Below are 11,467 nucleotides of genomic sequence, written 5' to 3' on the forward strand. Positions count from 1 at the left end.
AGATTTGCCATACAAGTGATACATACTGGTATGTCAGCAGCTTCCCAGAATTGTTTTGAAACAGCAAGTTGGTTAAGAACGTATGTTGTTCCTGTCATCTTGTATTATCACCCACTTGCTCAACAGCAACAAAAAAAGCAACAGAAAAACCCCCAAAACTTTTTGTCAAAATCCATGAGTCAAGAACATAAATCTACACATCGTTACTGTTTGTCTTCCTACTATCTTCTCATAAAGAAACTACTTAGGAAATAATTTTTGCATGAGAATTTTATGTCAGCTGGTTTAGACACATCTGTGTAACATCAAAATTCATGTCAACCAACAGCTGTGCCTTTTTAGAGAAGCATAACTGTGCTGTGAACTGACAGTCATCCTCACACCTATTTAATCCTCTGACCTAAATTTGGGTGTTTGTCACCACCGCCAACACTACTACTATTTGCTTCTAAGATTAAAGGGGAAAAGAATGTCTCTCTCTGCATGCAGTTGTAAAGCTGTGCCAGAGTAAGTTTTACTCTGTTAAATACTAAGGCTGTTCAAGTAAAAGCTTGTGCTGTTTATGATGGCCTTTTTGGATAGTAGACAGAATTTTCAATATTACAAATAGATGCAATTTAATTTGATGGACCTTTAATTTAACAAAGGTCTCCTTTCTGAGTGGTTTAGTTGCAATGGTATTGACAAAGTAAGAAATAACTAAGTAAGTTGACCCCTTGTCTTTTTGCACCAGAAATGTCACCCCAGAGGCTAAGATCCATTTGTTTGTTTTTACAAATTACCATGGCAGTCACATAAAGTGACAATCTGAGCCAGAAAATAATGTATTTACAAAAACACAATGCTTTTTAAATGTGTCAGTAAATTCAGTGCACCTCATTAGCGTTTCAGTAAGTCTTTTCAGGACTGTGACTCAGTCCTATGCCACATGGAAGATGTATGAACGTAGTGATACGGGGTTGTAATTGCAAAAATGTTGTGGAGAGAAGGAGCTTGTGAAACAGTGGAAGGATTGTTTTAAAAGTGTCAAGAGTCATGGAGCACAGTGACCTAGGTTCTCAGAAACTTTTCCAGCTGCTGCAAGTTTTCCTGGAAAGGTTTTCCTCTTGATTTTGGCAAAAAAATCCTAAAAATTGCCACAAAAGTACACTTGATCCTAAGCTGAGACACCTACCCCCAGGCTCATAAATGAAATTTGTTTCTAAATTGCCCTCATCCTGTTTTCATGCTGCATTCTTTTTTTTTTTTTTTTTTAAAGAGGCATTAAATATGTTCTGTATGCTTGAGCGTGTTAATGCTCAAGTGGAACAGCTGTGGTACAGCACACAAGCTGGGTGCTAGATTTTGTTCCAGAGAAGAAAAATGTGCTAAATTTTAACAGTATGTGTGGCACTTTTGGACCTTTGAAAGATCTGTTAGCATGAAAATAAGAAGGTAGTTTTTTAGCCCTATGCTAGAGAAATTTAAAATACCACTATCATCAGTGATGTGCAGAAATGTTCAAAATGGCTATACATTTCACAGTCATTACAGAATAGTAAGCACAGTCAGGCAGTGCAACTAGGAACTGAGAAGTAGGGATCCTGAAGCCTACTTATTGACTCAGTTTTTTCTAGAATGCCTTTTAGCAATTGTTTTCACTTGTCTGTCTGTCCTATATCTTGCCTTGTTACACTGTTTTATCTTACAGGCATGTAGTGAAGCTCAATCCATGTAAATTGCTTTGTAACAACTAGGAGAAAGATGCTGAGGCAGAAGAGTGCTCTTCCTCATATGGTGGCAGTTTGAGTGCGGGATAGATAAAGCATATGTAGGAGTAAAATGCTGGGAAAGAAACTTCTCTAAAATTTGATCAAGTTTTCTTTGACCTATTTTTTTTCTGGACTTTTTGTGGATGTTGTATATCTTGGTTTAATTGGACGTCAGTCTTACACTTGTGTGAGAAAAGCCAGGCTTGTTCTTTTCCTGGATGAAGTTGGGAAATCTCGGGAATCTTATGCTGTGAAATTTCCATCAGAGCTTCCCAGCAGTTTGAGTGCGGTCTTAGGCATACTCTGAATAACACTCTGTCACCTAAACAAGGAGAGCTAAAAGAAAAAAAAGAGATTTGCTGCCTATGCGCCAATAAGTGTTATTTAGCTAAGGACTGGGAGGTAGTTGAAACCTTCACAAGTCTCCACATACAGAATGGGGGTCCATTTTTGCTAGAATGTTATTTCACTACATGTTCATCTAGACTTTATTTTTTAGCTTGCTTGAACCAGGACTCCCAGATAATCCATGCCACCTACTCATTAAATCTCTCTTTTCCTAAGTTGGTTGAGCCAAGGGCTCTCCAGGAGGAGTGACTCAGGCATGGGGCTGGTCAGGTTCACATGAAAGTCCTGCTCCTCCAGTCTCTGTGGGCTTAGCTGGCACCAGGAACTTAAGCATAAGCTCAAGCACAGCTACAGCATTATCTATATGTGAGCTTAATTTGCTTCAGTTTCATGTAGTTTAATGGACACATTGATGCAAAAAACCCCACCAAACTCTGTAGGATGTCTCTCCTCTATTCATGCAGAAAGAAGGTGAATAGCATATTCCAGTATTCTGTCTATGAATGCCATGAATGGCGATTTACTGCAGCTGTCTCTGCAGGCAGAGGCTGGTGCTGCATTCGTGGGAACTGAGCCTCTGTCCAGTTAACCCGTAGGAGGGGCTTGCAGACATGGCCTTGAGTGCTTTCTTCATCTCCAATTGCTGTAGTTCGCAGGAAGTAAAATAGTTTTGCAAGGACCAAGGTTAGCTGGAGCCAGACTGTACTTCTAATTCTGTAATTTAACAATAGTATGATCTTGTAATGCTTCTCTAAGTAGATGTGAATGTGAGAGGAGGGAGGAGAAGGGAAATCAATGTAAATTTGGAGGCATGGTGAGGAAGTGCACATAAAGCAGGAAAGAAATTAATTAGGAAGCAGAGCATAGAAAATAAAAATAGGAACAGAAAAGGAAGTAAAAATCAACAAGAAGTCAAAATGACAATTTAATTTTTTTTTTTTTTTATTTGTCATAAGTTCCTGTTTCTACTGCAACTGAGTGTGCAAGCTGGAGATGCTGATAGTCTGCAATGCAGAAAATTAGCATTGGGTTTCTCACTTCTTCACAGATTAATGTGCTACAGCCAGTGATACAGAGAAAATGAATAATGATTAGGGAGGGAGAATGAGAAAGAAGGTGTAGATCAAGTAGGGTAAGACTGTGTAATTTAAGTCTGCTGAGTATCAGAGATCTTGTAATACGTCATGAGTTTGTATGGAAAATTGTGCAATTTTTGCTGAGGTTTCCTTATTTTCTGCTGTTGAATGTTGACCTTATTCATCTTACCAATACAACTGATGTATCCAGGCAAATAGTGGCTCCTGGGAACAACCTGCCTGTGATGAACTGGAAACCCGAATGTCATGTATTCCCAGGGTGAACGATGCAGCTTCAAGGAAAAACATTTAGATTGTGGTGGCTGGCTCTGAGCCTTAAATTCCTGGACAGTGGGAACCTGGGCTTGCCCCCCAGGTTCACTGTGCAGCCTGTGAGAAGTGGAGCACAGAACCATCCAAATGCCTGGTAATCGCTGCCGAGACCTCTGCTGTACATTCGAGACTTGGTTCTTCCTGCAGGGATGTCCTTCTGTCCATTTGTGATCCTGTAGTATGAGAGTCCAGCAACCTTTTCATCAGAAAGACAGCAGCAGTCATTTAGCAGTCAGGACAAGAGGTGGCAGGGTTTCCATCTTTTCACAATGTGCGAGTTAAAGCATCGTTCACGAAGAAAAAGATTCAAGTTTAACTTCTTCTCTGCCCGAAAGGATTTAAATACTTTTCCCTGCAAAATGCAGTAATGATTAGCTATCCAATTTGCTGTGGGAGAGAAGCTCTCCTCTTTTCCTGCATGATAATTAGAGTGACTGAGGTGTTCATATGGAAAAAGTTTTCATTGATTCTGTTTCAGGATCATTAAATAATCATTGTATAAAGCACATACCTAAATTCTGTCTAAATGTGGACTTTGGCTTGACTTTTGATTGACAAAGTATTTGAATCATGCTTATTTTACAGAGCACATATTAAATAATAAACAGGATACAGGCATCTGACTTCCAGTCAGAGGACATAAATCTTGTGATCGTGGAGGTCACATCTTCTAAGACGGAAGCAAACAAATCTATCTAAAAGCACAGTTTAAAAATTATTTGTGCTGACTGACCAAAATATGTTAAAAGCAAGTTAGTTCAACTTCACATTGACCTTTTCTCTCGGACACTGGTTATCATTGATTCAGTTACCTTAATTCCCTTCTGAAAGTACAAGGGGTTAATATCTAAAATATTTTAATTTAGTAATTCTTATATTATTTTTGGACTATATTAACCCATTCTAAGTATTCTATTTTAATATTACTACTTGAATTTGTCTTCAGCTGTGCAGGTTATAATTAATGAGGTGAAATAAATTGGCACATTTGAATGTTTTTGTCAGTCAGCTGCACAGGTCTTTTCCTAGCCCTCCAGCAAAAGCAGCAGCTTAGACTGATCTTGTGGATTTTTGAAATTGTTCCAGTTTCAGCACTGAAAAACAGAGAGAGAAAAAAAATATAGAATTAAAGAGTTATTGTCAAAGGCTTTTGAGACCAGAGACTTTTACGTTTTGGAATAGAATGAGAAAAAAAGTAGTGGTACTATTAAGAATGTTTTAGCTGAGAAGTCAGTTGTGTGTAGCAAAATTACTGGTGAAGCTGAGGAGCTGAAATTTGAAGTCTAGAGCTATGATGTTGGAGGTAATAAAAAGATGAAAGGTTTTAATGGGTAGAAGGCTTAAGATTTGCTGGGCGTTATGGAATGTAATTAACTTTTAAGTCCTATTTTGAGCTCATACAGTTCAGCTTAACTCACAGAGTCTTCCTTTACAGTTTTACATCTGATAATTTGATTATGAAAATGAACTCTCCCACATAGAAGAGAATGCTAGCAATCTTGTTTTGATAAGATATTTATATAGCACCACCAAATCACTTAAACATAAGGGGGCAATGTGCTTATCCTCATTTCTGATGACGAAGCCCACTAAGGTTTGTCAGCATGTTTTGATATTCCCTGTTCAGTTGAGGTCAGTGCTTTCCAGTGGTACTTCAGATAAAGTACTTTGATTTACATGGATATCCTGTGATTTTAGTTGCTATAAATTGAGAATCTTCCTTTATGCTCAGATCTTAGAATGGTACTGACAGAGGACCTAACTTTTAATCTGTCCTTGATCAGGGAGAAAGGAAAAATCTCTAAGGAATCTTGGGAAAGAGGGCTAGGGAAGAGAGGAGTAACTTTTATAAAAAGCAATGTAATTGTTAAATTTGCTCAGCTGAAAGTGAGTGAGCATAATTCATTGGCTATGGAGTACTCACTAGAAGGCCATCACAGCGAAGTATAATTAAAAATCAGAGTAGTCTGTGGCCAAGCATGGGGGGAATGGTGGTAGAATAAAAGTGAAGGAAGTGCTGTTTAGGCTCACTGTATGCTCTCCCCTCCTTTCTTTGCCAAATGCTGTAATCTAGTAATCTTTATGATTACTTCATTTATGCATCTAGTCCAAATTCCACCTTCAGTTATACAAATGTAAATTCCCTTATTGTGCATTTATCATATTATGAGGAAAGGATTGCTGTTGCTGTTGTGTTATAACAGCAAAGTCTTGACCACTGCTTCTTAAATATAGTGTACTGGAATTTCTGTTAGTCTGCACAGCTTTTTTGCATAAAACCCCATTCTCATAAAAAGCAGATGTTTCATTTGTCACCTTTTTAAAATGGAAGGTATTATCAATGTAGGAAGCAAGGGTGACTTTTTTCAGATGCTACGAACAATAATGGCTAAGAAATGGTCTCCTGGCACGTTCCTGGATTACAAGAGTTCCATAAACTTCGGGTCAGCTGGAGTTGTATAAACTAGAACAGTGCAGTGCATGTAAAATTCTCTGTTTATAGAGAGGTTTCCATGTGGAAAAATCATTAAACCCTTTCACAAATTATCTTTTTATACAGGAATCATTCATCTGGTAATGGAAGTCTAATAACTAGACAAATATATTTGGAAAGATAAATAATTCTAGATGTTTTCTGAGCTAAGAAGATTTATTATTTTTATGGATCTTTGAAAACTCCCATGATGTGGCAAAATTTGTCTAAAATGTCATCCTAAAATGTTAAGAAAAATATTCTGTAATTATTTGAATTATTTGAAAGTGAGATTTTCAAAGCAGAGTTCCTTGTTCTAGCATATGTCCTGTCATTACAGGATTTTGGTATTGGATTTGGGAAGCATTGGGCAGAAAGTCTCCAGGGCAGAGAAGAGACTGTGAAACACCTAAGAGGCAGCTGAGTGGTGCAAAAACTCAAGGTCACATAGCTTGTAGTATGAGCTTCCCCATATGCACACTCCATAAGAGCTTTTAGCTTTTAAGTGAACTTATCAGTAGGTTTCCTAAGCTGTGAAGTTTAGTCTTCAATGCACTAGCAAATCTGGGATTAAAGAAAAATTCTGGTTCTGCCTACATTTGTACAGGACTATGTTCCTACTCTTTCTACCTCAGTCTTCACAGAATTTTCTGCAGTCAAAAAACAGGGAAGCACGTTACACTTGACCTATCTTACTTGATTTTTAGATGCTGATATTACTTCCTATTCTGTGCAATCACCAACACATTGAATCTCTGTGTTTGCATTCACTTGTTTTTAATTCAAGCAGATGTAGCTCTAATTCTTAAAAAACTTCTCTGTTGTTTCCATTGTCAATAATTATTTTGGCATTTTTCCCCTCTATGCACCTTTATTAGGTATAGTGTTTTATCTAACCTATGGCTCATTTTAACAATGTCAGTTATGAATAACCTGTGCTGGAATATTCTAGAGAATTCTTCCGCAGTATGTATGATCATTAGTTGCCACACATGGCATTCAGGATCCTAGGCTAATTGAGGTATGAAGGGATCACAGGATGGCTCTGATCTGCTCCATGCAGGGTCAGCCATGAGTTCAGGCAAGGATGGTCAGGGCTTTGTCTCTTCTCTCAGCTTGCCCCCAGTGCCCCTCACCCTCCTGCCCCACACCAGCATGAAGGGCCTGACTCTGCCTCCTCCATCACCTCCTCGCAGGCACTGGCCAGTTGCTGGTGGGTGCCCAAATGCATCCCCTCCCCAGGCTGAGCAAGTCCCCTCACCTCAGTTTTTCCTCACAGGGCTCCAGCCCCAGACCAACTTGACCATTGGTGTCTTTCCTGTATGGAGGGGCCCAAAACTGCATGCAGTATTCTCAACATGCTCCAAAAAAAAAACAGTAAAAGTTTTACTAATATTTTAGTGACCAGAATGAGATGCATAGGCTCAGAAGAGGAACAGTTAACAGCTGAGGTGGATTTAAGGGCATGAGAAGAGAAAAGGTTCAAAGGTTCTCTTTTTGAGAGTAACAGAGTTCAGTCAGAACCAGAGAGCAGTATTTCCTGAGGAACATTTTGTTACTGGCTGCATGTAACACTCTTACTATTTGTCTTGAGACTTCAGACTGCACATATCTCAGTGCATGCCTTTCTCTGATCATCACATTAATCCAAACACAATTCTCTCTCGTGGAAGTACACCAGGGACACATGGTTTGAGAGGATTAATCCCATTTCCTTGGTACATAGAACTCATGAGTCATCACCACTACTTGTTTGAGCAGTATTAAATGTAAGCATCTTAGTTGTATCTATACACCCACACTGAAGTTTTTATATAAGATTCAAATGTGCCTGATTAACATAAGAAAACCCAGTGCATATTTGTAGAGCAGGTGCAAGCCATGTCTCATCTATTCCTGAACAAAAGGTTAATGCCTTCCCACAAGTGACTTAATCCAACCTTATTGCTAAAATGATGTGATTGTAAATGGATATAAATTAAAGTTTAAAAGCTTCAAGTAATGCATTGTAATAATTAGTTAATATTCAAAAAGGACAGGAAGTTTAAAAAAAAAAAGTTACATCACTAACTACCAACAAGAAATTTAAGCACATGGCATTAATTTTAAGAATTATGCTGTAAAATTTAAGCTTAAGTACACACAGCATGTACAATGTAAGAGTGTGATGTAACAAGAACTGCAGCTCATGTTTTGACTTGTAGATCTAAAATCTAAGTGAATTGAAAGTAAATGTAAACCCAGAGGAGTTAAGTTTTATGATGCAGAACTCCCTTGAAAAGGGAAAATAGCACCTTAGGAGAATTCAAATTATCCTAGTAGTTTCAAATTAATTTTATTAATTTTATTACCTCAGTTAAAATTTGTTCAGGTATACATGTAATGAAGAGTAATTCATTATTCTATATAGAGAAAGAACAGGAATTATGTTATACATTTCCTGGTAACAGGTCACCATGAGGTGACAGGACGTGATTTGGGCCTGGGTGAGAAAATTCTGTGTGCATAAGTGTGTGTGAGTGTAGCAGAGAGTAAAAATTGCTTTGGAAATGTAATCCTATTGAAGAGTAAAATCTGCTGAGGATGTCTCCTATATAGAGATTTTCTAACCCCCAAGGAGAAAAAGGTTGCATGTAGAGCCTGATCAAATCAGCACCAGGTTCCTTCAATCCAGGAAGCGCTATAGGATGGCATAAGGGGACAGCCGTTACAATGACAAAAGGGAGCAAGGACAGGCCAGCACACCAGCCTCCTCTTCCAGCTGGTGGTGACCCCAGTGGTCATGTCACAAGAAGAAGGGGCTGGACGTTTGAATAGGCCTGCAAGGAAGCTACCAAGGACTGCCAATGATTAATGACCAGCTGCTCTTTTTAAAATGCTTATGCAGAGCGAGTAGATGCAGTGACAACTGCCAGTATTGCTGACCTGCTGTTATTGTGTATTTACTAAGAGGAGATTTTTTTTCTGGTAATCTGGGGTTTTTAATCTTTGTTAAATCACAGAATAATTTTGATTGGAAAAGACCTTTAACATCATCGAGTCTAACACGTTGGCTGAGCATTTGTATGCTTTTGTATGTCTGCCTGGAAGACAGGAATTACATTTCCATTTTTCAATGGCCATTTTTTGTTCAATATGATTTTGTTGATTTTAAAAAAATCATAATCCCTAGAAAAAAACCCTGCACGTTTTAAAATTCTTTCCAAGAGAAATTTTTAGTTAGATAGACCTGATTTCAGGAAATGTTGGATAAAGCTAGAAATTCTAACATGAGACAGTTCTCTCAAGGTTTCACTAGGTCTTCATTTTTGCTGCAATTGTTCCAAGACAGTCTTGGGCATTGTGAATGTAGGAAAAATTTCTGTAGCACTGCAGACAACATCTCAAGTGTGCAAACTGGCATGTTTTTTTAAAAAACAAATAAAAGCTATGAAAAAAAAACTATGTAAAGGAAATCCAGCCAGGCTTTGAGACCAGATATAAAATCACACTGAAGCTTACCTACTTCTCATACATAATGCAGTATATGTATGTGCAGAAATACCTAAAAGTCTTCCTAAATTTAGAAGATTTAATTTAGCTGTGCTTTTATTCATGAAGATTTCTTAACATGACAGGAGCTGGTTATGCTGATTTATTTAGTCTTCAAACCATCTGGGCATTAACATCTAAGTATACTCACAGGCCACAAAGAATCTATTAGGCAAGAAAGTGGGTCAGTCTTACTTGATAGCTGAAGTGAAGTAGCGATTACAGGGCAAGAAGACCAAGTGTGAAAGGCACTTGCTAAACATTTTAAAACCTAAAGGGAAGGTGTTAGCTCTGGATTGTAATTTATAAAGATGTACACAATGTTGGCTTATTTTGAATAACAGTGCAGAGAATGTAAATGTTATTATCTCTCGAGGAACATAATAGTAAACTGCATAGTAAAAACTAAATGTAATTGCTTGTACGCTGTGAAAATTGATTGATTGGATATCGGTAAAAAGATACTAAGTTACAGAGAATTCAATAATTGAACTTCAAAGGTAAAAAAAGGAATACATTAACTATGTAGGTTACCAACAGTATTCAATATATTTTTAAATTAATTTTCAGCAAGGATAATTAACTATTTGTAATTTTTTGTTTGTTTTACCATCTAAATTTAGGGCTTTATGAAGCTTCCTTGTTCTCGGCTGCCAGAGCAACCTGAGTGTTTCCCACATACCAGAAATTTTCTTCTGCCATGTTTTCTTCTGAAGAAATAATGAAGAAATAATGAAGGTATATTGCTAAAATCACCTTTCAATGTTTCCTGTAGCAAGAAGTAACTTACAATTAAGAAGCAATCCCTCAGCTTAAAGAAACAAACAAGCAAAAAAACCCCCCACAAAACCTAAACAAAGAGCTTAATGTTTTTGCCTGCTCACACTAAATAAGTTTAGCAACTCTCAGAACTGATTAAGTTGCCCAGAAAAAATTTAGAACCTCCATTTTTCTAATTTTCAAAACATAGCTGGACAAGGCTGTAATCAACCTCATATAACTTCTAAATTAGTGGTTCTTGGATCAGGAGGTTGAATTAAATTACACCCAGCCATCCCTTCAGCAAGAATGTCTCCATTAGAAGTTTAATTTGTCAAGTATGGTTTTTTGTAAATTGTGGAAACAGGTAAAGAGCCATTTGAATGTGCTTTAAAACAGCTTGTTTTCTTAATCACAGACAACAACTCTTTGGGGGCTTTCATTCAATATTTAAAAAGCAACCCGAAACATTCAGAGTTTTTCCAAAAGGAAACCTTGGAAACCACAGCAGCTCAGGGGGGTAATTGGGAGCTCTGCCCTTCAGGGCCAGTGGAGCCATCAGTGTTAAGAACGAACTTCAGCTGGTGAAGGCTGCCCCCTTCAGACCCTTCCCAGAAAAAGAATTACTGTTCAGTCAGAAATCAATAATGTGTCACTTTTTTGCACTAGTTTTTGGGCAGGGAGAGGGGAAGAACCCGAAGTAGAAAGATATAGTTAAGCAGATAGTTGGTGAACGTTTTTGTATAATAGCGAAGGATAATTTTTGTGTTAGAAATGCAGTCATGCAGTTGTCTTAAAGAGTAAGACAAACAATACTGCAAGTTACATCTTTAGCTGTTGGGTTCAGTCGTCACAAATGAAGAAAATAAGATCTTAGAGCAAAAGGTGCAAACTGGGCTGTGGAAAACCTCAAAATCAATTCAGGGTTCCAGAGTGCATTTATATAGTTTTGGTTAAGTTATTCCAACTCTATGATTCAGTTTTTCATACGCAAAACAAATTATGCCCTCTCCTTTTATCTTCCTTTTACTTTCAAAGCTTTTATAGCACCATCAAGGCCAGATTGGCAGAAGGTCTTCCTTACTTAATCCACAGATGGGGGATAATACAACTGGATTTTACACTCCTAAATACACCTGCATGTATGTCTATGCAGTGCTCAGTGTACAGACGTATATACATGTGTGTTCAACAGC

Source organism: Apus apus, chromosome 7 (assembly GCF_020740795.1).
Source record: "Apus apus isolate bApuApu2 chromosome 7, bApuApu2.pri.cur, whole genome shotgun sequence".
Classification (NCBI taxonomy): Eukaryota; Metazoa; Chordata; class Aves; order Apodiformes; family Apodidae; genus Apus; species Apus apus.